General features: G+C 44.4%; 1 long non-coding RNA gene across 1 annotated transcript; it reads left to right on the plus strand.

Annotated features, from left to right (window-relative positions):
* Positions 1 to 7860: 7860 nt before the first annotated feature.
* On the plus strand, positions 7861 to 10428 carry LOC137157842 (uncharacterized). Its single transcript, XR_010921247.1, has 3 exons — positions 7861 to 7962; positions 8793 to 8851; positions 9848 to 10428. It is a non-coding gene; the product is annotated as an uncharacterized lncRNA (long non-coding RNA).
* The last annotated feature ends 3619 nt before the right edge of the window (positions 10429 to 14047 follow it).

Here is a 14047-nt window from a genome sequence, read left to right on the forward strand (position 1 = left end):
TTGTATGGAAGAATGTGGTACTGGACATATTTGCAATAACAATGAAATACAGCCATTTGATGTATGTTTAAATTCAAAAAGGGGAAAATGTCATTACCAATTAGATCCTTTTCTATTTAATGGATCTATGCTTGTGTATATAGGAAACAAATGTGTCTGTATCAGAAGTAGATATAAATTGCTTGACATTAATCATTTGTTTAATGTAACTTTTAATCCTCATGAAAACAAATGTTTTTGTAATATAACCTCAATGATTGGATGCGATTTTAATTTCATGCTATCCAAAATTAAAAATGAGGAAATTAAGACTCAGTTTCAAATATATGAAAAGCTTAATCCAATACCATTGGGAATGAATATAAATTTAGTCACGCAGTTAATAAATCATCCTGACTTAAAAAGACAACTACAAAAAGCTGAAGAAAATGCACAAAAAGTTGTGATAACTGTTCACTACTCAACTGATAAAACTGAACAAATTATAGAACGAATAAAGGGAAACACCAAACACAGATGGCGGGAAATATATTTGGGATGGTCCCCTCAGCAACAGGATTATTTAATGCAATTTTATATCCTGTTGTAATAGTTTTGATGTTTCAGATTGTGATGGCAATTATGTTAGTTGTCTTGGTATGCTTGATGAAATGAAAGTTTAGGCAGCTGAAGTATGAGCAGCCCACAAGTATTAAAAAAGCCATGATGGCACATGAAATGTGTAGCCTTGTGAGAATCAAGGATGGTGAGGAATTGTGCCAGTAGGAAGAAATATCTGCTCAGACCCAGAGGAGAGCCTTGAGCCAATACTGGACAAAACCAAACATGCACTGAACTCGCCAACAAGTCATAAGTGTTTGGTTGGTTGATAAATAAATATATTATCCAGCAAGGAGGGGACTGATACAAGAGATTGTTTTCAGCTGCTCTATCCAGTATAAGGGATGCAGCACCAAGGACAACACCCTGCCACACAGCTGGAGCAGGGGAAAAGATTGTGAATTTAACTTGTTCTAAGTAGCTTAATTAGAGTGATGGCAGTGAACCATAATGTTAAGGTGTACATAAAAATATAATTAGTTATAATTTTAGGGGTTTTAATAAGTAATAAATAACAATAGTTTTAAATGGCTATGGCTAGAAATCCAATATGGTGGCTGCCAGGAATTTTTACCTGAGAAAATCAAAATGGAGGCCTTAGAATAACTTGACCAATAGTGAGCAGGTAGACTGGGGTGAAATAAAGGTCACTCCAAATACCTGAAGGTGTTACCCTAAAACCCTGGACCCACAAGGCCTATGCTGGCTTCGGTATACTAACAATACCGCTCCCCTGCCTTACTTCTGTAAATGGATAATTACAGTGGTCCACCCTAGGGGATTTACAAGGGTTTTACCAGAGGTTTTTTTATTTTTAAATCATAGAAAAACTCCCTAGACCTGCCTGCCTCCGTTTATCCTTGAGAGGACATGGATACAGCCCTCCGCTCAAAGGATTGACACTAAGTAAATTCTTCAAAAACAAATGTCTCTTTATTAACTACTGATTCTAATATAATTTTTTTAAATTTAAAGTCATACAGTAAAACATATAGAAATAAGCCGCTTAAGACAGTACAAAATGCTATAAACTATTTATGATATACCGTTACATATAACAAAATTCTAAAATTGCAATACAGTATTCACAACACAATACGGTATTTCTTTAGCATATGCTACAATATTATGAATACTGAATTGCAGCATGGCATAACAAACATACAGTGTAGCAGCATATAACAAAGAAATTCTGCATACATATGTAGAAATTTTTAGCACACTGCAATAACAAACTTATTACAATGTGGCAAGCAATACAAACATGCATACAGTAATGTTATAATAATATACTTAACAATACTACTACTACTATTATAAACTAACCGTCTATGAATGTTGATCAGGCAGTCATAGAATGGGTGGGGTGATCATTCAAGCCGCAGGCATCCAGCTTTATTTACAGTCATTCCCATATATTCCTTATTAAGGAAAAATCATACTTACTCCTCCTTGCTCTAATCCCTCTTTACTGTCTCAGGGGTCCTTCTGTTCTGTCAAGGATTGTTGCTTACTCCTGTTGCTGCTGCTGCGAGATGTCTTTTCCTACTGGTGCTGCTTATTGAGATGTCTTCTCTGGTTCTCCATCTCTTCTCCAGCAGTCATGATCACCCACACTCCAGCCTGTCAGCTCTGCCTTATATACAATTTTTCTGACTGTCATGCTGGCTGTATTGGGTGGGGGAGGGGAGGGAGGAGCATTTGTTATATTATGTGACATCAGTATGTCAAAATCATAATAATTCATGTAAGATATAGCATGTCAGGTACTGTTAGAAAGGCTGTGATATGTTAAGTAAGATGATAATACTTATGTTCATGTGTTATATCTGTAATGGAAGTTATGGATATATTTGATATATCTGTATTTCAAATTGTGCTATCTGAGACACACTCTAGACAGGGAGGTGGCAGGACAATAGCCTACTTAATGGCCCATTAAGACATTCCCAGGTGCAAGGGGCCCAGGGGGAGAAGCCAGGGATATACCTGATGAGTCATCAGGACTTGCTCATGTGACTCTGGACTCCATTTTGGTTCCTCTAAAATTCCACAAGCAGCATAGCAACCAGAGGATATATAAGACAAAGCCTGGAATCCATTTTGTCGTCATTCCTGTTCAGCTTTCAGCACCTATCTACCTCTGAATCAAGCCATCTGCAACTGAGGCTATGCAACAAAGGATTGAGACCCATCCAATTACTGGATGTATTCCAGAGGGACTATACAAGCCTGCAAACTCCACAATTCTTCTAGAAACCTGATGTATCTGGACTTTCAAATCATTTGTATGTATCTGATTGTTTTAATCCTTTAACTTTTCTCTTATGGTTTGTTTCTTTTTATAATAAACCTTTAGTTTTAGTTATTAAAGGATTGGCTGGCTGCGTGGTATTTTGGGTAAGATCCAAACTTATACTAATCTGGTACTGTGGCTGATCCTTTGGGGTCAGAGGGAACCTTTTTAGTAAAAAGGGGGCTGTGTGTATTTGTGTACTGGCTTCTTGATAACCAGTGTGGAAAATCAAAAGCACAGTTTGTGGCTGGTTGGGAAGTCTGACTTCAGTGCCACCCACCAGTGCTGGGAGAATCTGCTCCCCTTTTACAGCCTGCCCTGACCTTGGCATTCTCAGGTGGCTGCCCTAGGCACGGAAGGGTCACACTGACCTTTCCAGATTCTTTCTGATTGGTTGATTTCTTAATGTCAGTCAACAACTTCTTCCCATATAGGGGGTGAGATCATTTTGGATCAATGAACTGCTAATTAGTTTTACTTTGTTTACCTCAAACTCGGGCTTCCTCTTGCTCCTTCTCTAAGATGATATCATTTTTAACCGGTCAGCTATCTGATATGCTAATTGGCTTGTTTACTCCAAACTTGGCTCCTCCTTAGCTCCACCTTCTCACTTACGAACTCCTCCCTTTAGGTATTAGGAGGGTACTTTATTTCACCCCATCCTACCTTCCTGTTGTTGGTCAGTTTCTTAATACCTCCATTTTGTTTCTTTTCCCTCTCTAACTGATGATATCATTGGCCACCATTTTGAATTTATAACTAAAATTTACTCTAAACTATTATTTACTTATCAGAAGCCTTAAACTTAAAACTAATTATATTACTGTTCATGACAATCATTATGATATTGTCACCATTTTTGTTTTTCTGATTAAACCAGATAAAATCGCTATTTTTACCCCTCTTTGCCTGCTTTTTCAGCTGTTTGGCTAAATGCTGTCTCTGGTGCTGAGCATCTTATGTGATCTACAGCAGCTTTAAAGATCTTTTGTATCAAAGAGAGGGGTCAGTCAGGTATAAGCACAGATTCTCAAACAGGTCCAGCTTGATTGACAGATGAGTTTAGCAGCTGTGATTGGTCCGTAAAAACAACCCAATCAGAGAAGCTCAAAACTGATTGGTAGAATGGGTATGCTAATGGCTAGGATTGAATGAGCAGCTAATCAGAAAAAGTCAAAATCTGTATGTAAGGCAGAGAGCTGGCAGGCTCTGAATGAGTGGGAGTGATTGAGGAGAGAGCAGACACTGGAAGGAAGGTGGTGAAGCAGGAAAAAATCAAGATAGAAGGAGCTGAAATCATCAGAAGAAACAAACTTTATCACAACAGAGTGTAAATAAGAACTTGCTGCCTACATTCTACCTGTGATTGATCACCACATATAGAATGTCTCCACTCAAGACTGCTACCCTTGTTGTATAATACTGTTACAGTATTAGTTATTTTGCTACTGTTCATTAGACGTGTATTATACTATGTAATGTTATGTAATAGGTGTTACACTGTATTCATAGACTTAGGTTGCACTACATTATGTTTATATGACTTATGTTACCTTGCATTATATGACCCACATTATGTGCTACATTGTGTTGCATATTGATTTATATTAAAGATTGGTAATAAAATAAAGAGTACTTTGTGTTCGAAGAAATTACTGCCTGAGTGTCAGTCCTTCAATTGGAAGGTTGTATCTATATCCTCCCGAAGGTAAACTGAGTTAATTGGTTCTGGGGAGTTTTCCAATGATGAAAGGGAAACCCCTGGTAAAACCCTTGCAATTCCCTAGGGTGGGCCACTTCCTGTTACCCACTGATACAGACAAGACTGGTGATTGGTCTACTAATGTAATTAGGCAATTGTAGGGGTGCCTTGGGTATGATTTTGGGGTAACAGCTGCTCTGACTTTTTTCCCAATTGTAAAACTGCAGCAAGAAAAAGCAAGGAATAAATCCAGTATTAAAGCATTATCCAGAAGTGTGTGAGGGTCTGGGATGAACCAGCAATGAAAGGGACTTTGTGGCTCCAGGGAACAAGAAAGAAGAGTCCAGGATGATAAACTAAGATCTGGGGCTAGATCCAGACTCCAGCTTCCTCAGAGTTCTGACCTGCATGCATTCGGAGAAAGGAGGGAGTTAGCTTTATTCTGTTACAGAGGCCAAATTGGACTTGGACTCCTTCAAAGTTCAGGGGAATTGGATCCATTCTGGGTAGTCAGATCAAAGTTCTAGCTCCTCAGAAACTCTTGTTGCCCCATTTCAAACCCTGGTGTTGAAAATTCAAGTCAAACACTGGGCTCAGGAGAACCAGTGAGAAAAGAGGCCAAGAGGGGAAGAATGAAAAACAGAGAGAAAGAGAGGGAAAAGGGCAAAGCGGGGGAGAGAAAAAAATCCACAGAAAAAGTAGGTTGACTATCAGGAGAAGAAACAAAGACAGAGAAAAAGTGGAGGAAAAAACACAGTGTACAGAGCACTTGGTGATAGAGAATTCTTTTAAATTAGTCACAATTTGCATCCTTGCCCATAGATACTGGAACCAGGGTTGCTGGGGGTATTGCTGCACCCCTGGCTTGAAGTGATTTCTATCAGATACAGGGTTTATAGTTTGGTTCAATGCCTCTCAGCATCCTCGCCCTATAAAAATTGCTCCAGCACCACTGCCTCTGCCCCAGATTTATCCCTGTGCTGACTGTAGGGCTGGGACAGGGACTGACGGAAATGTCTTCCTCCTTCCCTATTCAGGGGTTGTGTGGGCCAGTTCAGCCCTCAGGGCAGTTTAGGGCAATCTAAGATGCACTCCCCACTGTACTGTCGTAGCCCCTATGGGAGCTATGCAGTAGGGAATTGGGACCCAGGACTGCTCTGGTCATACTTCTGCCCATCTTTCCCTCCCTCCTCTGGTCCATTCTCATGTCACCTCACGTGCCAGAGATAAGGAGGGCTTTCATGCATGTATTGTTGGCTCTGCTGGCCCTGGCCAGGAGGAATTCAGAAGGGAGGGATCTGTGCCTGCTTTGAGACCATTTAATGGTAGCAGAGGAGATCGGCGCTAAATGCAGGGAGAGTTTTAGAAAGCTCTGTCTAAAACTCTTCCCAACCAGCACCAAACTGCTGCCACTCACCACTAGCATCTCACCATTGGCATAACATCATCTCTTTAGCAACCAGTTTCCACAGGAGCTGGAAAAGCTCCCAGGATGTTTGCAGTTAAGCAAAATTGATGAAATTGTCCAGAGTCTGCTGTTTAATTGCTGGTTACTCACCTCTGTCAATCCCAGAGTGAGATGATCAGAGAGGACTGGGCTATAGTTCCAACACATAGCCAGCAGGGCATACTGAATGCTAGTGAACAGGAAAAGGAAGTGACATCCCGACGGCAGAGAGTGAGCTTGAGCAGCACACTTGGAAGTAGCCATCTTACAGGCTGTAGTGAAAAAGTCGAGAAGCAGGATGTAGTGTGAGAACTGAGAGTCTGGGTATGAAGAAGGAATCCAGCAGCAGGCTGCTGCTGACTTAATCTGCAGTAGCAGAATACAGGGCTGAACAGAGTTTGTGGAGAAGGGGCACAAACTGAAGCATTGGACCATGCCTCCAGAGCTGTAAATACAGAGGGTCAAAAGGAACTTTCAGGCACAAAGAGCCAGCAGCCCTTCAAAGGCCTAAAAGGGACAGTCACTGGATATAAATACGATCCTGTGTACTCCTGCACAGTGGGTCCAAATTGTGTTGCAAAATGCAAGGATCCTTAAATTCTGTGACAGAGTTAATTTAGTTTATCCTGATGAAATATTCTTCATTCCCATTCCACCACCTCTACAAAAACACACAGAACTATAGTTCGAAATTGAAAATACCCATTTGGTAAAAAATGAGCGATTATTTTCAATGATGAATTTTTTCACAGTGTTGGTCAGACCAACCTTATCACTCTTTTTTGTCCCAGGGATGTGTGTGTCGGGGGAGTTATAGCTGGTTTCAGTGGCTTATCTCCCTGGGCTTCAGGGGCTGTGGTGTTCTCCAGGTAGCTAGGTCACCAGCCCGTACTTTGGTGCCCTCCCCATCTCCCTGGCTGCAAGCTGGACTCCAGTGCCGGCTACCTGAACCCCTTGCTGCCTGGCTTCATGGAACAGCATAGAGAACATACACTACTTAAATTAACCCCCCCTTGTGGGCAAAGCTGGGGAGCAAGGGGAAGCAGCTGGCAGGTTCTGGTAGGGCAGGGAGACAAAAAATAAAATATTAGGTGCTTGGCTTCAGCAAAATCACAAATTCTATAGCAAAAATAGAGTCCCAGAGTGTCTTGGCAAAATCATCCTATTCCATGCCTGCAAAATCTCAGAGTCCATGGGGCCCTGCGTGAGAAATGCATGGTACAGTTCACACAACTCAGAGCTATATTCAGGCTTTCTACAGTCCCAGGAAAACAGTTTAATCAGTTATACTCAGTTCACATTTTTTCAAGGTTATTTCCACAGCCATGAGGGCTGGGAATGTAATATTTTATTCAAATGAAAGCCAATGTTCTGGAGCACATTTTTGCACCACTGAATGATTTCTATGACAAATTCTGTGGAACTGCAGACTACTTGGAATTCTGGATAAAAGCTTTTGCAGCCAAGTTGCCCCAGATGGGTTTGGCCTGGGGAAGAGGTCAGTGTGATCTGACTGTGTATAGGTCCAATGGGAAAGAGATACTTTATCAGTAAAGAAGGAGGTCTATGATGCATGATGGGGGACTGTAAAGTATGGCTTATAGCCTACTGACTACCCACAGGTGAAGCTCCCTGCTATCAAGAGATGTGAGGCAGTATCTGTATCTGACAACAGGTGGACAATGTAGAGGGGCTTCCTACCAAGTATTAACTTAGTTGTCTGAACATGGGTTCTCTACACTGATTAACTCCACCTATGTCTCAATATACCCTCCCTGCCAATCCCACATTTATCACCACCTTAGTCCCCTTTACGGGAAAAAAAGCCTCAAGTGGAGCCTTCCATAACAGTGTGCTGTGATGGTAGATCAGTAACTGCAGTCAGTTTGAGCAGTCCTTCTAGATGTTGTCTTGAAGGTAAGCTACTGAACGGACAGCTGCCAGTTGGGCAAACACTGCAGGGGAGGTGGACTGATACAGCAATGTTATGCAAATTATAAATAATATTTTTCTTTTCTATCTAACGCTTTCACTTTTGTTTCTTATTATGGAACAACTGCTTAGGCAATGACAGTGAGCGCCTGTGGAGTGAAACAGAAATTTGGAGTAGAGACATTACATTGATGGCTTCCATAGTTGTATGTTTTGTGATTGGTAACAACACTATTCTGTGACAAGCCATGGTGATGGATCCACGCTTCACAATTTCCTACAATGGCAAAGTGGTCCTCCATCCACATCCTAAATCCTGTCCCAGGTGGTGACTGACTTCCATCTCAGCCAGTCAATTACTTTACCCGGAGCCTTTCCCAGGTCTCACATGGCACACAGGCAAATTGAGACACCACAGAAAGAGACTAAAAGAGTGCTAGCTTTTTATTTAAATAGTACCAAATACTTTAGAAAGTCTTCTAATCTTTTCATATCCATTAAAGAGACTAATAAGGATCAGACTAGTTTTTCTCAGAGATTATCCAGATGGGTCGTTAGACTATGTATTGAAACAAGCAACAGACTAGCATCTGTCCCTTTTCCTGCAAGAATTAAGGCACACTTCACTAACCCTAAGGTAGCCTCTTTGGCATGCCTTAAACTTGTTCCCATAGTTGAAATCCACAGTACTGCAGCTTGGAGCTCTATATACACATTCACTAAACATTTGCATCCAGGGCTAATGTGCAGTTTGGTAGCAGTACTTTGGTCACTGTTTAATTAGGATTCCATTTCCCACCTTCTGCATTTCACAGTACAACTTATCAGACAATGCAGCAGCCACTCCATTCAGGCAGAGGACCTCTGATTAGAGGTGAGTAACATCAATTTTTTCAAACCTTCCCTCCATGTATGCTGTCTACTAATGTCACAAAATGTGTTTTGTTTCTTAAATAATGCATTAAAATGTGAATCAAAATCAGTTAGTTTACATGACTGGAGATTTTCATCTGGGTTGGCTGGTGAAATGAAATCTTCTGACTGATGTGCTGCTTTACACTTTTGATTTCATTTCTGAAAATTCCCTAGGCCACTTATACATGCCCCTTTTTAAGCAAATTAAAGGCTGTAATTTTCTTTTAATTCTGTTTTTTAACTATCAAGAATCCATTGTCTTTAATTTCTTTGGCCTAGATTGTGATATGCTAACGCATGCTGAGAGTACCTTACACTACAGATAGCCCCATTGAAATCAGTGTGACTAGGGAATAAAACATTACTTAACGTGAGTAAGGGTATTTAGCTAATGTCCCCTTCCTTTGTTAAGAAGACTGGCACAGGTGGGGTTGTATCAGGGCTGTGAGGGCCCCCTTTGTCTGTCCTGTTTCTCACAGGCATTTGCACTTGTCTCTTTGTAGCTGAGCACACAGTCTCTCTCTACAGCAAATATATGGATCTTTACACAAATGTCAATAATTTACAATTTCAGATATTTAATCTTCACAGTAATAGCCCTAGGAAGTAAGTTACTGTTAGGCTAAGAGCACTGATGGTCTTTTTCAGGCCTCTAGTTACTTGGTTGAAAGGGAGGTCTAAGGTTTTATTTATTATTGTGAAGTCATCATGGCAATAATGATGTAATCAGCACATGCTTCCATAGTAACAAAACAGAACAGCTGTTGGCCAAGCATTTTGATCTTTACAGATGCATATGTGTCATGGCCTATGTCATTTCTCAAAGTTTAGAAGCAAAAAATAGGGTGACAAAATCAGTAAGAGCATATTTATAGTCTTTTACTATAAAGTTAAATTGTTAAGGTTTATGAAGCTGACAAATTAACTAATCTTACTACTACTTGTTTCCCCACAGATACAACTTGAAAAACAATAAGTAGTTCTTTGATGATCAAGACCCCCTTGAAGGACGGTAGAATATATTAATAGTGGTCTTCATCTGAGTATGAAAGAACTGTCAGAAAAACTACCTTAGTTAAGAGAAAACTGCATGAAATTGAATGACAGATTCAAGATTTTCCTAAATATAAGACCTAAAATGCAAAGCACAACAAAGGTGGAGACTAAGAGAGACACTAGTTCTGACAGTTGCTGGTACTTCAAGAAACTTTTCAGGAAGAAAACCCAACAGACCAGGCGTCAGAAGACTGTGAAATACAGATTGGCAAGTGAACAGATCAAGGAAAAGAGAAACAGTGGAAAACATCTCTCTTTTCTGGGACTCTTTAGATGGTTGAGCACTTGGAGAAAACAATGTAAGGGAGAACAAGATGAAGCTAAGGAGCTGATTGCACTGGATTTATTAAGCATATGCTGTGATGCAGAGTAGAACTGGAAATGTGCATTATCTGATACTGAACATACTGCTATGTATATTTTCTCTAATTTTCCTCCTGCATGAATAAAGACTATTAATTTATTTCCTAGTAAAAGAAAATGTAAACAAATTTAGTGCTGAGTAACAGATATACTTTTTAAACTTTGGTATCATAAGGTCATTATTTTACTTACTTGTTCAAGAAAAACAGGGCTACTTACCAGTAACTGTTGTTCTTCGAGATGTGTTGCTCATATCCATTCCAGTATAGGTGTGTGCGCGCTCTGTGCACAGATTCCCGGAACTTTTTTCCCTTAGCTAGCTCTGTAGGTCAGCTCCGGCACCCCCTGGAGTACCGCGCTCATGCCGTGGTACATAGGGTGCTGCTGACCCTGCGGCCCCTCAGTCCCTTCTTTCTGCCGACTCCGACAGCGGGGACGGAGGGTGGGTTTGGAATGGATATGAGCAACACATCTCGAAGAACAACAGTTACTGGTAAGTAACCCTGTTTTCTATCTTCGAGTGATTGCTCATATCCATTCCAGTATAGGTGATTAAATAGCCATACCTTGGAGGTGCGTAGGAGTCAGCGTTGTACTGGAGTACAGGAGTACTACTCTCACCAGTACTGCTCTGCCGAATCCTGCGTCCTCTCTCGCCTGCTGCACGATGGCGTAGTGGGACGTGAAGGTGTGGACCAATGACCAGATCGCTGCTTTGCAGATGTCCTGCAGGGGCACTCCTCCCAGGAAGGCCGCCGATGAGGCCTGGGCTCTGGTTGAGTGCGCTGTCACAGCTCCTGGAAGCGGCACCTTCGCCCGCTCATAGCAGGTCTTGATGCAGGCGGTGATCCAGGTGGAGATGCGCTGAGTGGAGACAGGTGAGCCCTTCATCCGGTCCGCTACTGCCACGAACAGCTGCGTTGACCTCCGGAATGGCCTGGTCCGCTTGATGTAGAAGGCCAGGGCTCATCTGACATCCAGCCGGTGCCATCTCCGCTCCTCCTCTGAACCGTGTGGTTTTGGAAAAAACACGGGGAGGAAGATACTCTGGTTATAGTGGAACTGAGACACCACCTTAGGTAAGAAGGCTGGGTGGGGCCTCAGTTGGACTTTATCTTTATAGAAGACCGTGTAGGGGGGCTCTGATGTTAAAGCTCTAAGCTCAGAGACCCTCCTAGCCGATGTAATGGCCACGAGGAAGGCTACCTTCCAGGAAAGGACGAGCAGCGGGCATGTAGCCATGGGCTCGAAGGGGGGTCCTGTCAACATGGCGAGGACCAGATTTAAATCCCAGGGAGGCACTGGGTCACGGACCTGGGGAATACAGCCTCTCCACCCCTTTGAGGAACCTAACTGACATGGGGTGGGAGAACAGTGAACGCCCCTCCATCGGCCGGTGGAAGGCGGAGATAGCTGCCAGGTGCACTTTCAGGGACGCCAGTGCTAGGCCCTGGAGCTTCAGGTGGAGCAGGTACTCCAATATCGCCTGTATGGGCGAGCCGGACGGTGGGACACCCCGGGATTCCGCCCAACAAGTAAAACGCTTCCACTTGGCCCAGTACACGACCTGGGTGGAAGGTTTTCTGCTGCCCAACAGGATATGTTGGACCTGCGCCGAGCAGGCTCTCTCTCCCTCCGTCAGCCACAGAGTCTCCATGCCATCAGGTGGAGGGAGTCCAAGTCCAGGTGCAGCAAGCGACCCTGGTCCTGTGAGAGCAGGTCGTAGCGCCTCGGAAGTGGGAGCAGCGTGTCAATTGACAGGTCGAGCAGCATGCTGAACCAATGCTGTCGTGGCCACACTGGCGCAATCAGTATCATATCCGCTCTGTCTCTCTTGATTTTCAAGAGGACCTTGGGCAGGAGCGGGATGGGGGGAAACGTATACAGGAGGGACCCCGTCCAGTCTAGGAGGAACACGTCGGAAATGGAGCCCGGCTCGCGACCTCGGAGCGAGCAGAACCTCGGGCACTTCCTGTTCCAGGACGACGCAAACAGGTCCAGTTGGGGAACGCCCCACTTCTGGAAGATTAAAGTCACCACCTCTGGGTGCAGTGACCAGTCGTGTCGGGGTAAGAACGACCTGCTGAGGCGGTCTGCCTCGTCGTTCCTGACCCCCGGAAGATGAGAGGCAGAGATGTGAAAATCGTGCCTCACGGCAAAATCCCAAAGACGAATGGCTTCTTGGCAAAGGGACGATGAGCGTGCCCCCCTCCCCCCCCCCCCCCCCCCCCCCCCCCCCGTCTGTTGATATAAAACATGGCCGCCGTATTGTCTGTAAGGACCTGAATTGTCCTGCCCCTCAGGAATTTGATGAAGACTTTGCAGGCCAAGTGAACTGCTCTGAGCTCTCTGACATTTATATGGAGAGCCTTCTCGTCTAGTGACCATAGTCGCTGGGTGCTCAGGTTTCTGCTGATGTGGGCCCCCCAACCCTCGTCCGAGGCGTCCGTTATTAATGTCACTGAGGGAGCCAAGTCCCTGAAGGGAACACCTCTCAGCACCTCCCTGGGGTCCTTCCACCAATCCAGGGAGGACAATACCTGGGTGGGGACTGTAACTACCTTGTTCAGCCGGTGCCTGGCTGGTACATAAACTAAGGCCAGCCACCCTTGGAGAGGCCTTAGCTTGAGGCGAGCCAGCCTCACCACATAAGTATATGCCGCCATGTGTCCCAACAGCTGAAGGCAGTGCCTGGCTGTCGTCGTGGGGGACCTGTGGAGATCGCTGATTATGGCAGTCATGGTCTCGAACCGAGTCTGAGGAAGGAAGGCTCTGGCCTCTCGTGCATCTAAGATGGCCCTTATAAACTCTATGCGCTGCACCGGGGTGAGAGTAGACTTCTGCTCATTGATGAGCAACCCCAGTCTGGTGCATGTGGTGCAGGTAAGGGCCAGGCTGTCCTTGACATGGGCCCTGGACTTGCCCCGGATCAGCCAATCGTCCAGGTAGGGGAAAATCTGGACCCCTTTGCGGCGCAGGTGGGCCGCTACCACTGCCATGCATTTTGTGAATACACTTGGTGCGGATGAAAGGCCAAATGGCAGGGCAGAAAACTGGTAGTGGAATCCAGCTACCATAAATCTTAATAACTTCCTGTGGCCTGGAAGGATGGTTATATGAAAATATGCATCCTTCAGGTCGAGGGCGGCATACCAGTCCCCTGGATCTAGGGTGGGAATGATGGAGGCTAGGGAAACCATGTGGAATCTGGTGCGCCTGACAAACTTGTTCAGGCGACGTAGGTCCAGGATTGGCCTCAGGCCCCCCTTGGCCTTGGGGATTAGAAAGTACCGAGAGTAGAATCCCCTTCCCCGTTCTTGTGTAGGAACCTCCTCTATTGCACCTAGCATGAGGAGGGAATTGACCTCTTGTATGAGTAGTTGCTCGTGAGAGGGGTCCCTGAAAAGGGACTGGGTAGGGGGAGAGTTTGGGGAGAAAGCCCTGAGCTGTAATGCATAGCCCTTGCGAACTATGCCGAGGACCCATTGGTCGGATGGCTTCCCATTCGGCTAGGTATGGCCGAAGCCTGTGGCAAAAGGGTTTGGACTGATCCAGTGGGGGAGAAGAAGTGCTGCCCTCGTGCACCCTGTCAAAATCTCTTATGGGGTACACTGCCCTTGTTAGGGCCTTGTTGTGACCCCTGATGGGGTCCCTGCCGGTCGCGACAGTTGGGCGCCCGGTACCTTTCTCTACCCCTCCTGGGCTGAGTAGGTCTGGGGGGCAGCCTCAGTGGAGG

Source organism: Emydura macquarii, unplaced genomic scaffold (assembly GCF_026122565.2).
Source record: "Emydura macquarii macquarii isolate MOO-44397 ecotype Brisbane River unplaced genomic scaffold, CSIRO-AGI_Emac_v2 contig_1597, whole genome shotgun sequence".
Classification (NCBI taxonomy): Eukaryota; Metazoa; Chordata; order Testudines; family Chelidae; genus Emydura; species Emydura macquarii.